General features: G+C 30.4%; 1 long non-coding RNA gene and 1 pseudogene across 1 annotated transcript; one reads left to right on the plus strand and one right to left on the minus strand.

The window, feature by feature from the left end:
- Positions 1 to 1,797: 1,797 nt before the first annotated feature.
- On the minus strand, positions 1,798 to 4,885 carry LOC131647936 (probable serine/threonine-protein kinase PBL10; annotated as a pseudogene).
- A 7,681-nt stretch (positions 4,886 to 12,566) lies between these two features.
- LOC131647937 (uncharacterized) lies at positions 12,567 to 13,750 on the plus strand. The gene is made up of 2 exons (XR_009298002.1): positions 12,567 to 12,720; positions 13,349 to 13,750. It is a non-coding gene; the product is annotated as an uncharacterized LOC131647937 (long non-coding RNA).
- Positions 13,751 to 17,636: the final 3,886 nt, after the last annotated feature.

Here is a 17,636-nt window from a genome sequence, read left to right on the forward strand (position 1 = left end):
GATCAATCTACCAAAGATTCAAACAACAAAATCTCGATTAAACTTCTTCCTTAACCACAAGTTGTCACAACCAAAACACCATACTTATTAGCACAATTATTCACTTCTCTTTTCTTTTTGTTTTTCAAAACTTTTTCATTTTTTCTTTCTTTCTTTTCTTTTCTTTTCACTTTTTTTTCTTTCTTTTCAACCTCATAGCAACAACCAAATAAGTAGAAACCATTTTCTCCCCAACTTGAATTCAACCACATCATCATGTGAATACTCCCTACTTCTAAGGCAAAGTAAAAATTCATACAAAAAATCATGGTTGAGGGTTCAAGAAAACAAAGAATCAATCATCCATGCAAAAATGAGAACTTAACACTCAAAGATAAGCATTTAGCAAAAACAACATGGACATTGACAAAAAGGCTCAAAAGGGTTAACAAATGATCACTCACTCACAAGGTGAATTGACTATTTGGTTTTGGTAGTTGTGCTCAAAATGAAACAAAATGCCTTGATCCTTTTCATGCTTCCATAAAATCAACATAAACAAAAGATTAAGCATAATAAAATCCAGTTAAAACAAAGATTGTGGCCTCCAGCATATGTAAACAATGGAAAGCTTCCTCACATTTATGGTTTGGGTACTAAAGTGATTCAATCAACAACCAAGTAATGCAAAAGAATGAATGGTATGGTAATTGTACAAATGAAAAGTTTCCTAAACATGCTATGTTATAGAAAGCGATAAATGAGTACCTTGAATGATACAACTTCAAAAACAATATCCTACCATACATCCGCAAGTTGAAACACTCAAGCTTTGGAAAATCACCTCAAAAATCTTTGAATTACCGGACAAAATTCGAGTACAAACAACCACAAAAGAATTAGAAAAATAAAACTAGTATATGCTATTAAATAGCCTTGGTGAAAGCACTAGTGCAAAAAATACTTTTTACATCGGGCAAAAAACACATTTTACATCGGGTCTGAGTCCGATGTAAAGTCAGGTGATATAGTAAGTCAAAGACATTTTACATCGGTCAGGAGCCCGATGTAAAAAACACACCTACCACATCGGTTGACTGTTATATCTGATGTAAAATAAGGGGTTATTTCTATTTTTTTAAGTAACTACAATATTTAACATCAGTTTCCTTAATGGCCCGATGTAAAATATGGGTTTTAACATCGGTTTCCTTTTTGGCCTGATGTAAAATATGGGTTTTAACATCGGTTGCAAAACGTGTCCGATGTAATATGTTGCTATCTTTCTTTCTTAAATAATAGGCTATTTTTTAGCAAATTTCCTGTAATTTTTTTGGTATCTAATTTTTCATTGCATCAAATAGCTATGATGCACATATATATTCTTTAAAATGAACAATTGATTTACAAAAGTATTAATCTAAGATACACACAAGTGTAAAAAATTATAAGAAAATTTACACATGGTGGACTATTACAACAAAACAAGTGAAAATACAAAAATATCCAACTATTTATAAGTCCTTTCTCACACTTGAAATACCAACATGCAATCCACAAGATGAGTTATAGCTTCGGTAGCTTCCATATACTTCTGATGTGGAATTATCAATACATACACGATGAATATACCTGAATAATTTTAAAATAAACATTAGAATCAAAGTGATGCGAGATATAACATATTAATAGATATTGACAGTAGTAAAAAAAGAAAATGTACTTACATGCACTAAACTTGCAGGATAGACATGTCAAACCAATGAAAACCCACCAACAACTCTTTGATACACTTAGCTGACATATAAAAATTAGTGACAGTCAGACAATGACTTAATTCCCATAACTATAATTTATAAGATTTAACAATCACATACTTGAAATCCGTTCTTTATAATACCACTTGAGTAAAAATCTCATTGTCATCTCCATTAAGTATGAATTCTTTTAGACAAATAAGTAGTAAAGTATTCCTCACATTGTAAAGGTTCAAAATTTTGACATTATCTGTAAAGTTATCTTTATAAAAACAGCCTACCATGTCTCCTATGTGGCGGAGAGTAACAACATTGAGCCATACTTCTTCACCATACAAAAATAGGATTATGGGAAGAGAAATAGAGAGATATAGATTGACCATTCCATGGAATTCTCAGCTACATTTTTTCAAAGACAATCATTCAACATAAATATAGCATTACCTTAGAGACTGTTTCGAGAAACATGCCCGGGTGAAAAGCACAAGTTTCGAGAAATAATTCCCTTCGTCACTTCACTGAATCAGCTGAATATTTTGAATCTATGGCCAAGAAAATTCTAGCTCTTGAACTAAACTATAAGCTTTTATGTCCACTCCCTGAAAACAAATTAATGATGGTTTTTTTAATAGAAAAAAAAGTATTCAATATATAATAATGTGTTTCATATATTGAAGTGAAAGTGAAACATAAGCAAAGAGAACAAATATAACTATCACCAAGAGTAATGCATGAAATGTGAAGGTTACATAACTATCTTGTAAATAAATTGCATGTATTGAATTCTTTTCAGTAAGTTAGTTAATTAGGACTAATGCTTTTAGATTTACTACACCAACATACACAATCATTTAATTTTTATTAATATATTATCAAAGCTTTGCATTATAATCCTGCAATCAAATCAAGAAAAATATTCCAGACATGTTAGCCGAATAATCTCTTAAACATTTATCAATGCTCTTTGTTTCATTATTTATTGAAAGTAAAAGAATCAAAGTGTACATACAGAATCCAACAAGATATTTGAAGTCTTGAAATCTCTACATATCACTTTATTTTCAGCACTGTGTAGAAATGCAAGCCCTTTGGCAGCGTCAAGAGCAAACTTCACACGCAAGCTCCATGAAAGAGGTTGAAAATAAGATCCTCCTGTTTCAAATTTTGTAAAATTTTGCCAATGTTAAACTAACATCTTCCAAAGTTAAAAACTATGGGAAATAATGGGGAAAGGAATAGTAGCTCACTCCTGAACAAGTGATTCTCCAAGCTTCCACGGGGCATAAACTCATAGGCAAGAGGGCCGTGTTCGTCTTCAAGGCAATAACCAATCAATTTCACCATATGAGGATGAGAAAATTGTCCAAGATAGTTAACTTCTGCCTAAAAGTGAAAATAGAAACATAAATTTCTTAGTTTTCCAATCGTAACGAATCATAAACATAGTATTGTTGAAATTGCAATAGGTTTTAAGTGAAGGAACGTATACTAAAGGCATGTTTGATTTAACTTTTAAGTTAAACAAAACCTAATTCTGAGAGCTTAGAAGAACAAAGATGACAGAAAACAGCTTGAGATTGCTTGTTTGAGTCATTTATTAACCAAACAATGTAACATATTAGAAACAATTTGCTTGTTAATTATAATGGGCAAATGATATAACAAGTAGATTAAACTCACCAACCACTCTTTGTGACCTTGGAAACTTTCTAGATTAAGTCTTTTAACAACAATAACAATTCCAGTACCAGGTTTAGCAGCAGCCAATGAATTCTCATCAATCCAAAACTGATCCAAAACCACCTTCTCCTAACACACTACCCGGACGAAAATTTCTAGTAGCTGAATTAAATTCTGCTAAAGTATAGCTCTTTAATTTCGACGAATTCAAGATTTCACCTTCACTCCGAGGAGTCTGAGGCACTGATGCAGTTGAAACCATACTGTTTAAGCTGCTCAGATCATTTCCAGCTGAAGCTGAGTTCTTCGAATTTAACCCTGCGAACCGATAACCAATAACTGATTCATATAGATTATGGTTAAAACTTTCATGAATATCAATCACATCAAATGTAACATGCACTGAGCTATCAAACTGGATCTTCAATTGTGTTTTCTACAGTAAAATGGATCAAATTGACATCTTTTGGAAGAAACCATTCATGTTATGAAAGTGATATTGCTATAGGAGCATCAAAACAAGGTGAAATTTCTATGATTTTTGAATTATGGAAACACAGAAAGGATCAAACTTTAAAGAAATAAAATGAATCTGAGAATACCCAGAAGCAATAAACATGAAATTGAATCAAGCTTAAATGAATTGCATACAAGAAATGAAAAGGGTAGGAAGAAAAAGGAAGAAAATAGAAGAAGATATACCAGTGTTCTAAGGAGTTTCAGCTCTGATTTGAGCGCTTAAACAAACTCCCATGTTTCCTGAAGATTGTACTGCATAAACCATGAAACTTGAATTGAATAAACTATAATCAATATTAGAGGACGGCCGTGTACATGGAGATGAAATCGATGATGGGGACAGTGAGTATGACGTCCATGTCGAAAACGACGCCTCTGAGGTTGAATGAATTTTGGAAGCAGAGAGATTTGGTTTTAGAAAGGATGAAATTGATGCGGAGGGATTTGGTTTTTAGAAAAGGAAGAAATTGAGAGAAAAATTAGACAGTGGGAGCATGGAGCATTGATGCGGAGGGGCTTCGAGTGGTGATGCATCGTACGTGAGGAGGTAAAGGGGTTTCGGCGGCGAGGCAGAAGAAGAAATAAATTATGATTTCGGAATTTAGGGTTTTGGTTTAGTAAGGGGAAGGATTTTACTTCGGTGGAGTAAAAGGCATGATGTAAAGGTCAGATATAACAAACTTTCATATATTTACTAAACTGCCACCGTGTTTTATTTTTTAATCAATGGACTTTTCACATCGGTGCAAATCTATGTCCGATGTGAAATCCTTTATAACAAAGTTTTATTTTATTTACCAAACTGCCACCGTGTTATATTTTTTCCAAAATCCAATATTTTTTACATCATTGGAAATAAATGTCTGATGTGAAATTCTTTGACAAATATTTTTTACATCATATAACTTCAAACCTGATGTAAAATCCTTTAACCAAATGTCTTATTTTTAGTAGTGAAGTGGGAAAAAGGAGTGAACCAAGTGGAATAGGAACCCCATTGGTACAAAGCAAGAAAACAAAATTCTGATATGCTCGCTTATCGAGCTCTGCTCCGCTTAGCGGACACAGAAAAAACCAGAAAAATCAGAACAAAATCTGGTGTTCTAGCTCTCTCCACTTCACCTAAATACCTCTTATACTGGAATATAAACAAAAATTTACAACCGTTGGGGTGCCTCCCAACAAGCGCTTGTTTTACGTCGTTAGCTCGACGCCTTTATTGTTTCGGTGTTTGGAAAGTAGCTTCCTTCCGTCATGCCATGGTGACGTCTCACCGCACAAGCCTAAAGAAAGTGTCCTAACCAACCACTCAACAAACGTTACGGGTATAAATATATACAACAATTATACGAACATAAAAGAAAACACAAATATACATTTTTGTACACAAACCACCACATATGCACAAGTATGGAACACGAACAACTATTATCATACAAAAAGAGAAAATTGGTGAATGTTGGATTCACAAGTTGAAAAGTGAAGATTTTGAATAACGAACTGGTCCGATCTCAACGTGTTTCACCAACATTCACCAACAAAGTATACTTGTATGCAAACATATACAAGTAACTATATGGTGAACATAAACAAGTAAACATGTACAAGTAAATATATACACGTGAAACTATACAATATATACGTTATATACAAAGCTCAAAACCACGAAAACTATTGCGATGCAATCATAACCATCCCCGGCAACGACGCCATTTTGTTGAAGCAAGCATAGCGGCAAGCAACAAAAAAGATTTGGAAATATTGATCCGGGAATTATCGTCCACAGAGATGGAGAGATGCCATTCAATAGTTTCTATGGTTTCGAGCTCGGGATTGAATGAGCAAAAAGTAAACAAAGATATAGATAGGAAAAGAATAAACACATTCTTAGAAGAGAAATAACATATCAGGAATGTAAATATATTCACTCTTCACAAACATACACTTACCAACCTGTTATATTCAACCTACAATACTCATATATGTCATCACGTATCTCTCACATAAGTTTCCATCTCTGGAGCACAAACGAGATCATCTCACAACTAAGGTTATCTCTAACGTGACGTCGCGAGAACATTCGTATTCTCGCGTCGGCGATCTCTCGCGCGTCGCCCAAACACGAAAGCATTACGTACAGATACAAACAGTGAATGCTAGCTCTAAATCTATCTCTAGAGTTCAGAACCAACAAATTATCATCCTAGATAAGGATTCAAGAAGTTTATCTCTAAATCAACCCAAATCCCCAGCATAGAGCAAAAATCCAAGATAACATCAACACTGATTTGTAAAGCAAGTTAAACATAATATTATAATCGGTAAATATACATAAGATTCAAGTAAATATACACACAAAACCCAACCAAAGAGAAATACACAAAGAAGAAGAGAAATGAACCGAAAATCTCCCGGTTTGTCAGCTCCGTTCGACGCTTAATCCACCCCCGATCATCCTTATGCAACCTCCGAAGTTGTTTTCTAAGCCAATTCTACTCTAAGAATGAATTTGATGGTGTTGGGACTCAAAAATACCCAACCCATAACCTAAATATGTGATTTTTGCCCCTTTTAACGAGATGATGTCTTAGCATGTCCGCTTAGCGGACCCCCTCCGCTCAGCGGACTCAAAATTTCACCCAAACTCTGATTTGCTCCGCTGGAGCTCCGCTCAGCGGACCCCCTCCGCTCAGCGGACTGACAGCAAAAGTGAAATCTTGTTTTCGCCATAAGTTGAGAACCGTAACTCCGAATTGCGCCCAGTTCGAAGCGTTGGAAAGCTTATTCAATGCTCTATCCAATAATGAATGAATGGAAACCAAAATGATAATTTTTATCATCCTTATTTTGAGCCTTATTCTTTGATGAATTGGTAGAATTTCTATTCTTGAAGCTTAGCCTTTGGTTTTTATTACTCAATGCTCCAAAGATGCATGAATACCTATAAAATGAGTGGAAAACTATTAATTGGTATAAAAATGAATCAAAAACATAAGTATGTACATATTTACACAAAATTTACGATTTTATTAAAAAAATCATAAGAATAGAATCGATAAGTGCCACAGATATATACTCAAAATATCGACATTTTGGCACTTATCATTGATCCAAATATTTTTGTAAATGACACATAAACAAAAATAATATTTGTATATGGAAAAAATCTATTATTTACGAAAAATAGTATTTATGAGGTAAATGATACCTAAACAAAAATGAGGTCTACGGGAAAAAAATCTATTATTGATCTAAATATTTTTATATACGAGAAATGATATTTATGATCAATATTTTTGATAAATGAGGTCTGTATACGGGAAAAAAATCTATTATTGATCTAAATATTTTTATATACGAGAAATGATATTTATGATCAAATATTTTTGATCTAAAGATGGTATACGGGAAAAAATATATTATTGATCTAAATATTTTTTATACGAAAATTTAATATCGATCCAAATATTTTTGTAAATGATACATAAATAAAAATAATATTTGTATTATTATTTACGAAAAGTGTTATTTATGATCCAAATATTTTTTATTCAAAAATGGTATACGGGAAAAAATTTACTATTGATGTAAATATTTTTATATACGAAATATATTATTGATCCAAATATTTTTGTAAATGATACCTAAACAAAAATGAAGTGTGTATACGGGAAAAAATATATTATTGACCTAAATATTTTTATATACGAGAAATGATATTTATTATCAAATATTTTTGATTCAAAAATGGTATGATAAAAAAATATATTATTGATCTAAATATTTTAATATAAGAAAATTTAATATTGATCCAAATATTTTTTATAAATGATACCTAAACAAAAATAATATTTGTATACAGAAAAAAATTCTATTATTTGTGAAAAATGGTATTTATGACCCAAATATTTTTTATTCAAAAATGGTAAACCGGAAAAAATTTATTATTGATCTAAATATTTTTATATACGAAATTTACTATTGATCCAAATATTTTTGTAAGTGATACCTAAACAATAACGAAGTCTATATACGGAAATAAAATTCTATTATTGATCTAACTATTTTTATATACGAGAAATAGTATTTATGATTAAATATTTTTAATCGAAAAATGGTATACGAGAAAAAAATCTATTATTGATCTAAATATTTTTATATACGGAATAATCAATTATTTATTTAAATTTTTTTCTTTTTTAATATTTTTATTTAAAATAAATTATGTATCCAAAATCGTGTAATATAATTTAATTCATATTTTCTCATATGTTTAACCACACTAATATATAATGTCTAGATCTGCTTTGAAGTCAACACTTAATGGTTAATTTATACATCATACAAGTAATATAGTCATTCATATTCCTTAGCAACTCCAATCACCATCCAACTTTAATCTTTAGTAAAACTTACAAATACAATTTAAGTTATTTGAGAGTGTGAGAACATGAAATCAAAGCTCAATATTCCTAGAGCCAACAACACGAGGATGATAATCATCAACAACAATAATGAATATTTGAAAAGTCATTTATGAAAAAAGCTCTTGTGACTGAAATGTCATATGATTGATGATTCTAGAGTCAAGAATTTAAACATCCTTAGACACAGTACCTGAAATACTAAAATATCGAGGAGAAAAAAATTCTTATTACTCTCTTCTCTTGTTTGGTTGAGGTGAGAAAGAAAAGAGAGGGAGAGTTACAATTAATGGGTCCCACCATTTTTTCAATCTTCTCATAATTGAAGAAAAATGAGAAAGAGTATCAATTTTCCAATTTTATCCGGTAATAACTTTGTTTAGTAAAAGATATTTGATTTTTTCTTTACCCACCTTCCTATGGGGGTCACCCCCAGCGAAAACCCCATTTTACCCTGATTCGGAAATGCATTTCCGAAATTTTTTTTCTAAATTTTTCCAGACTTCGGAAGTGCATTTCCGAAAAAATCCCAAAAATTGAGATTTTGATTAATTCGGAGATACATCTCCGAAAAAACAAAAAAAAAATCTAAAAATCCCAAAAATTAATTTTAGGAAATTAATTAATTTATATATCATAAATTTGATATAATTTATGAGTAATGAATAATAATAATTATATATTTTGATATAATTTATGAGTTATAAATAATAATTATTATATATTTATATTCTGATTCATATTTTAAAATTTAAAATAATTTTAATTAAAAAAATTAAAATAATTTCACTTATAAAATGAGTTATAATTTTTTATTTATATATTTATAATAATTATTATATATTTACAAAAAAAAATTAAAAAATGAGTGTTTTAATTTATATATTTATATAATAATTATTATATATTTATAAAAATTATTATATATTTATATATTTATAAATTTATATAATAGTTATTATATATTAATTATAAATATATTTATATATTTATATAATAATTATAAAAATTAAAAAAATAGTGTTTTAATTTATAATAATTATTATATATTTATATATTATATATTTATATATTTCACTTACAAAATTAATAATTATTATTATATATTTATATATTTCTATTCTGATTCATAATTAAAAATGAGTTATAATTTTTTATTTAGTTTAAAAAAATTAAAAAAAGATTTTGTCTTAATTTTATTTAATGAATAAATTTTATATTTAACTCTATATAATTCAAAATTTACTTATGAAATTAAAATGTTTTTGATTTATATAAGTTAGTAAAATAATTTTTAACTTTAAAATTATTTAGGAAATTTTAATTCACCTTGATTTTATTGATTCACCTTCATTTTATTGATTCACCTTGATTTTATACCTATTAATTGTATTGATTCACCTTGATTTTAATTTTTTAATAATTATTAAATTCTTTCGGATGTGTATATCCGAAACATTCCAAGACCAATTTGGTCTTGGAATATTTCGGAAATGCATCTCCGAAAATTCAGAAAACTCAAAAAAGGGGGTGTTTCGGAAATGTATCTCCGAAAACTCCAAAAGGGGGGTGTTTTCGGAAATGCATCTCCGAAAACACCTTTTTTTCGTGTTTTCGGAAGTGCATTTCCGAAAAAAGGGGTATTTTGGTAAATTCGCCAGAGGTGTTTAAGAAGGATAGGAGGTGGGTAAAAAAATTTCCAGATATTTTTGTCTTTTCAAAAATAGTTACATTTCTTTCTCTTCTATTCTTTTCATACTTCTTTTATAACAAACAATACATCAAATATATTATATTTCTCACATTTTTCTCTCTTCTCTCACTCTGTCTTACCTACTTCTCTTCTAAACCATACACACCCTTAGAGTGTTTCCATAAGAAGAAAAAAAATGATACCTCCAAAAAAATAAATAGAAAAACCACCAATCCGAGAACAACACCATCACATAAACAACAACAAGCAAATAGCAATGGAGAGGTTACATTAGCAATCCTCCTAAGTGCATAAAAAAAAAAGGAGTTATAAATATATGTGGGACAAAATATGAAAGATTGAATTTTCAACTTACATAATATATTATACTCATACATATTAATTTGTTTTGGCCATGTTATAAAATTGACACTATGAGCCACATTATGAGCTCCCATTATGTGTTGAACATGAACTATTGAACAACTAACTAACTTAGTCGATGAAGTTAATTACTATATATAAGCATTTAAACCCATTTTATATGAGGGTTGATAGTTTCCTAACTTAACATATTTTGTTTTTTTACCAGCACAATCACAATGTAAAACATGTTCACTTTAGTTCATGGTATTTTATCCAGTTGCAAAATATGTTGTAAGAATTCAACTTGGATTTCTTGTGGCTGTTTAGTGTCATGAAAATTTGTAATCAGTATGGTGTTCATTCAAATTTTAATGTTTGATTAGAACTTAAATCAATGTGTTAAACACAACCAGTTCACATATTTTTCAAGATATTCCCATATAAATTGGTTTTCAATGTCCATTATCCAAAATTATAACAAAAAAAATGTTGCTATCGAAATGGAGACCTTCAGTGTGTAAGACTGACATGATAACCACTGCACCACAGCAACTTATGTTAACTTTTCTGACCAATATTTAATTAATCTGTTATACGCTGTTGTAAGATTAATCCAATGCTCAAGAATCAAATAGATCAATTTTTTTTTTAAAATCCTTAGACCCCATATCAATAGTATTAATGATAATAAAAATAAATCATACATATTTTTGACAAATTATTTTAATAAAATTATTGTTACTTTGAGTTGTATAATATTAGAGTGAGCAAGTGGAAAAAATTAGATATACACATTTATGAAACAGTTCCTTACCAAATACCAAACCCAATTAGTAATACTGAATAGGTTGGTTCTGATTCTGAAACCAAGTTGTTTTAATGGTCAATTTGTTGGATAGATGATTAGGAAAGTGGAACAATTAATCGGTTGAATGGAAATTTGTTGGACACTAGTAACACAAATAGTAGTGAAAGCAGGCCAATGCCCAATTGTTTGGTCATGGGCTAGTTTACAAGTAGGGACAATAAGCCACATAGTAAACCAACTTATATGCATTTCTTGTCTTTATCTCCAAACCATCAACTTAAGCTAGTGCAATTAATAGATATACCTTGTTGAAACAAAATTCATAATGGCCACACAATGCATGTTTTAGTGTAGCTTAGTTTTCCACACAGCTAGAAATGATCACATGATGTTCAACTACTGCCAAGTGTCGAGGTTTGGAAGGCACACAAATAACCTACTATAAAAATCTAAATGTTAATCGTGATCTTGATCTAATGATCAACAAAATAGACATGTCTTCGATTTTAATAAAAAAATATCAAATGTTATTCGTGATTGTTTGTCTTGTTTGATTGGATAATCACAACTTATGATTCTATGTTTGCTCGAGAGTTTTTTATTTTAGTAAATCTCGATTTCTTTGAAATTTTTGTATGATCTGAATAAAATAAGATAGAATATATAATTATATTTTATCGTAATTTAGTGTTTGATATCATTCATTTGGTCTTTTTGGTTATTGGAAAAGGAATTTAGTTTTATTGAGTTATTTTTTATGGTATTATTCTTCGACAGCTCAAATTAAAATTTTATCATTGAGTTGATTTATTTGTAAGATGATATAAATTTTGATCTTATTAATTTTGATTGTTGTTAGAATCCATGGATTGTACTAGGGGAAATATTGCTAGTAGATATAACGATTTGGTGTACCCATTGCATTTGTACTCTTGTTTATATACTAGTACGTTAGTTATCGTTATTGAGTTGGAACATTAGTTTAGGTATTAACTAATAACTTATCTATTTTCTTCTAGTGATTATGTCAAGGAAAAAACTTTTGAACTTCTATTGAAGGTTCCTTAACTATTTCAAGAGGGTTATGTATGTTATTTTGTAGATTTGAGCCATTAAATTAAAGATGAATAAAAGATAAGATAAAAACAAAAAAGACTAAATGATAATAATGTTGAAAATAACTTATTTGATTGATTGTGTGTTGAAAAAAATAAATCTGTGTATTATCTATAGGTAAACATTACTTCAATTGGTCAAAATTATGTGACATACAAAAATTAGTTATACTCGACTATTTAAGCAGGTAATGCATGCATTTATCTGTTACTCGTTGTCCCACGTTCAACTTGATTTTCTAATTTCTTGTTACTTTTTGTTTTCCCTCATTCATATGTGCATAACTTTCTAAGAGCATGGTTCTTTGATTTTAGTTTTCTTCAATTAAAGATGTTACAAATATGGAGCATGAGTAAATTGCTAAATCATCAAGTTCTGGTGAGTCTTGTTCGGTTCTAACATTCCCACCCTCCTCGTTGACCTCTATAAATTTGAGAAAGATTTGACTATCTCACATTTATTTGTGTTTGAACTCGCTTAACCTCTTATCAACTAAAGAAATATTCATGATAAACAAGTTACTTATTTTTAGGTGTAAACAAATTTCCCATGAGTCGCTTTATCAATTAGCTTGGAGTTATGAGATAATGTGACGTAACCAAATATCACTACATATGAACATTGTCATTACGGTGATGTAAAATAGAAAAATAGTCATTGTAAACCTTTATCTCATATTGTGATTGGGTAAAATTCGTAACTCATGCTGATTTGATTACCTTTTCGGTAATATTTGTCTCTTCAATTACTTGAGTGATTTTTATTTTTGATAATTAGATCAACCTATTTTATAAATAATATCAGTTGAATCGTGCTCTCTCTTATTTTTGTCATCTATAATTCTCTAATCTCTTTGAATATCTTTGATCAGTGCATTTTGATGCACATTCCTCTACGGTTATACTTATACATTTCCATGGTTTGCTTGTCTTATTTTTGTATTTTATAATGTTTTTATATTTTAAATTATTTTTATTGTTATTTGATTTTCGTATTTATTTTTCAGCTTTAGCAGTCTGCACGGAAATGATCATAACTGGAGTTTCGGGAGTCCGATTGAGGCGTTCTAATAATCGCCGGAAAGCTAAGAGAAAGAGCTACAACTTTTATGTTGGAGTCAAAGTCAGAATCGGAACCTATATTTCCCAGAATTGCGTTTGAAGCTGCAGCACTATTTTATTTTCAGTTTTTGGGTCGTTTAGTAGTGGGTCTGGTTTTGTCATTCGACCCAGTTGGGTCATAAACGTTTTTTGGCTGATTCCTAATAGGTCTAGCAGCCGTGTTACTGTTTATCACGTTTTACTATTCACAATTTTGTTTCCACTCTTTTGCTCTGTACGGTAATGGAGAACTAAACCTCGAGGATCAATTCACTGTAATCAGATGCCGCTTTGAGGTTCTTTTATAATTTTCCATTAATCTGTTCCTTTGAATTTAATCTATAATTACAATTGCTTGCTTAATTTAATTGTTTTTATATGATAGAATTCTTTAATTTGATTGTTGTCTGTTCTTGAATCAATTTCGTGATTATTGTAGCTTTTGCATTGTCGCGTTCGATCATATTGTGTTTGCTTAATTCACAATAGCTTATAATCCGTTTGCTTTATCCGGAATTCAGGGACAGACTTCGTATAATTGCTATTGCGCTTGTCAGTAGTTTTTGTAGTCGAATAGGATCAGACCCGTTTAGGGAATTGGAATTTTATAGGGATCAATGATAAGTCGGAAGTTGATACAGTGGGTTGATTCGTTTCAGCTTATTCAGATAATCACTTTTTTATAATAACTTATTTTCTGCATTTTTATAATTGAACACGAAACAACCCCCCCCCCCCCCCTTAATTCGAATTCCATTCGGTTAGTAACAACTAAGAATCCTTGTGAGACGATATTCGAGTCACTTGTCGCTATCTACAGTTTTATTCAAAACAACTCGTTTTTGATCCGCGCGCGACAACGGACCAATCTTCCATCTGCTAAACCAATCTCTCCCGACTTCTTTTATTATTTGGAAAATTTTCTTCTTTTTCCTTGAACCCTATTTTTAACAAAGGGTGTGTGACTCTTAAAACCAAATACCTTAATAAGGAAATTATCTCGGGGCTCTTCACCCCATTAATTAAAATGTCATCCTTCGTCTTTGAACGACTAAAGCATTATATAATACACCCTGAATCCAAATTTCCCTTTGCCTTTGACTGGTTTACCATTGAGGGGAAGTCCAGTAAGCTTAAAATACATCTCCTCCCAACCTATGAGTGTTTAGAATGACTTTGTAGGTTGAAGACTATTAAAGGATCACATTGGAATAATTAGGGCATCCATGAAATGATCATGAGGTCAAAGATAGAAATGAAGTTCAATGACATGGAACGTCTATTTGGCTACCTCTCATACTCGTAAGTAACTCTTTCATTTTCTATTGTGGTATGATGACCCATAACCTTCTTGATGTGGATTTCATACTTGACTTGCCAATTATTGGGGTTGAGGCTCTTACAATTGGGGATTCATTTTTCAAAATCAGTCTCAAAATATATTACTAATTTAGAGAATAACAAGGAAACTTTAGTCGATGTAATTGATGCATATCAGAACACTTTCTTGTTATATAGGTTCTACAAGTTTCTTTGTTTGTACTGGTTCTATGGAAGACATCTAAGCGTAATAGTTATATGTTGCTTTTTTTCAAAACAAGAGGAACATAACTTGGGTGTCCTTAGATTCTTTCTTTCTTATATCATTCCATGTATACTATGTTAGGTCATCTAAATAAAATAAGAGGTATCAAAGGCATAAATGGTCGTCTTTGGTTTCTTCAACACTGGTTTCACTTGCATATTCCTTAAAATTTGAAAAAAATAATTTAATCTCAACTTGATCCCTAATCAAAGACAAGTATTGTGTAAACAACAAAACTATTATCCAAGTAATATCAACTCTGATTTCTTAGGAATGTATATATTTTCTTCTTTAACCCAGATACCAACCGAATAGACATCAATCCTATTAAAAGAATATGGTTCTTAATGGATTTTCGATGCAAGTAAGGATGACTTGCCCCACAAGCTCGACCAACCATATATGAGTGTGGTTCAAGGATTCTGACAAGGATATATTTGGTTTGACACTTGCAACCAAAAAGTATGAATAACAAAAATTCAGTAGAGTACTACAATTTTCAACATATAATGTCCTGGTTTGGACTCTTTAGCATTCCTCTATGTTATGAAACCATTATTCGAGGTGCTAGTTAGAGATCCTTTGGAAAATTTGGAGTAAATAAGGTGTATTAGCCTCTTCTAAAGAAGATCCGATAATTATCTATGACAATGTTCATTCATTTTTCTAGAGAAACCAACTCCTTCACCAATTGGTCGCTCTCTTTGAGGGATAAAATCTTCAAGAATATTATTGTCCATGTCGATATGATTTGACTTACACATAAAGAAATCAACAGTGTATCAATTAAGAGAATTCATATAAACACGGTGCTCCATGTTTCTAGCTAACCCACCATAGAGGCAGAGTATCACCAGTTTCCAAGAAAGGTATTTATGTAATTCTTTAAACTTCTAAGGAAAATGTTGTTGTGTTATATATATATATATATATATATATATATATATATATATATATATATATATATATATATATATATATATATATATATATATATATATATATATAAATATATATATATATATATATATATATATATATATATATATATATATATATATATATAAGGTGTATATATATATATAAGAAATCTTATATATATATATATATACACCTTATATATATATATATATATATATATATATATATATATATATATATATATATATATATATATATATATATATATATATACGAAATCAAGTTTCTTCTCATTGTAAGCATAACGGTATGGATTCTATTAATGGAAAATTATTCAACGTTAAAGGAAGCGGAGCAAAAGTAGTTTAAAAGGCCCCAACAATTTACTAATTGAAAAATCTCTCAATTTTGAATTCAAAGCCACAACAACCAGTGTGGAATATGATATTCTCAAATGTTCTTAAGATCCAAATCTAAGTGGCTTAAGGATGGTGATTTTAACTCTGATTTCTTTCATGCTTCTGTCAAGAGTAAGAGTATAAGGAAATATATTTTTGTCTTGAAGTTTGGTGAGGTTTGGTTGGAAGAGTTTTCTTCGATTAGGCGACAAATGTTTAATTATTTTTCATAGATTTTCAAGGAGCCAAATTTTGACAAACATTACCTGGATAAAATAGTTTTTCTCCCTCAATCTCTCTCTCCGATGAGGATAATCTTGCCTTAACTACTTATTTTACTCTTCTAGAGTTAAATTGTGCCATTTCCTTGTGTGATTGTAACAAGAGTCATGATCCTGGTGGTTTCACATTCTCCTTTTTTAAGACGGTCTTAGAATTTGTTTAGGGAACATGTTGAGGTTATGTTTGGTCAATTTCATTAGTTTGCTTCGTTACCTTGTACCTTTGTATTTTTACTTTGTCACCTTGATTCCTAAGGTTATATCTCCTATTCAATTAACTTATTTTAGACCTACTACTTTGGCTGGCTCTTTATACAAATTGGTTGCTAAAGTGTTAGCTTTATAGAGGAGAGGTCATGGAAAAGCTTGTTTCCCCAAATCAATCTTCCTTTCTAAAAGGTAGACTATTGGTGGATGGTGTAGTGGTTGTGAATAAAGTGATTGATCATCTAAGAAATCTAGGAAGCCTTGTCTTATTTTTAAGTAGATTTTAAGAAAGCTCGTGACTTTGTGAGCTGGGAGTTTCTAGAGTATGTTCTAGTTAGATTTGGATTTAATGATAAGTGAAGGTCTTTGATTAAGGCTTGTGTTTTTGCTAGGAATTCCACGGTGTGGTTGCCAAACTCAAAATATTAGTATTCAAAGAGGTTTGAAGCAAGGAGACCCTTTAACTCATTTACTTTTCCAGCTTGTGGCTAAAGGGTTAAGTGGCTTGATTAGTAGGGCCTTTCATTCGGAGTGTTCTCATTGGTTTTAGGATATGAGCATCTGATTTGGTTATCTCATATCTTCGGTAACAAGATGATATTTTATCTTAGTGGAACAATTTTTTCAAACTTTTGGACTATAAAGGCTATTCTTATGGTTTTTGAGTTAGCTTTGGGCCAATTTTTCTAAGAGTAGTCTAATAGGGTTTAACAAAGATTCTATTTTTAAACTTCTCTAGTGCCTTTCTTCATTGTATACTTGAGACCTTTCCTTTTAAATGTATGGGACTGCCTATAGGGGC

The sequence above is a fragment of the Vicia villosa genome, linkage group LG2, assembly GCF_029867415.1.
Source record: "Vicia villosa cultivar HV-30 ecotype Madison, WI linkage group LG2, Vvil1.0, whole genome shotgun sequence".
In the NCBI taxonomy this organism is placed as follows: domain Eukaryota; kingdom Viridiplantae; phylum Streptophyta; class Magnoliopsida; order Fabales; family Fabaceae; genus Vicia; species Vicia villosa.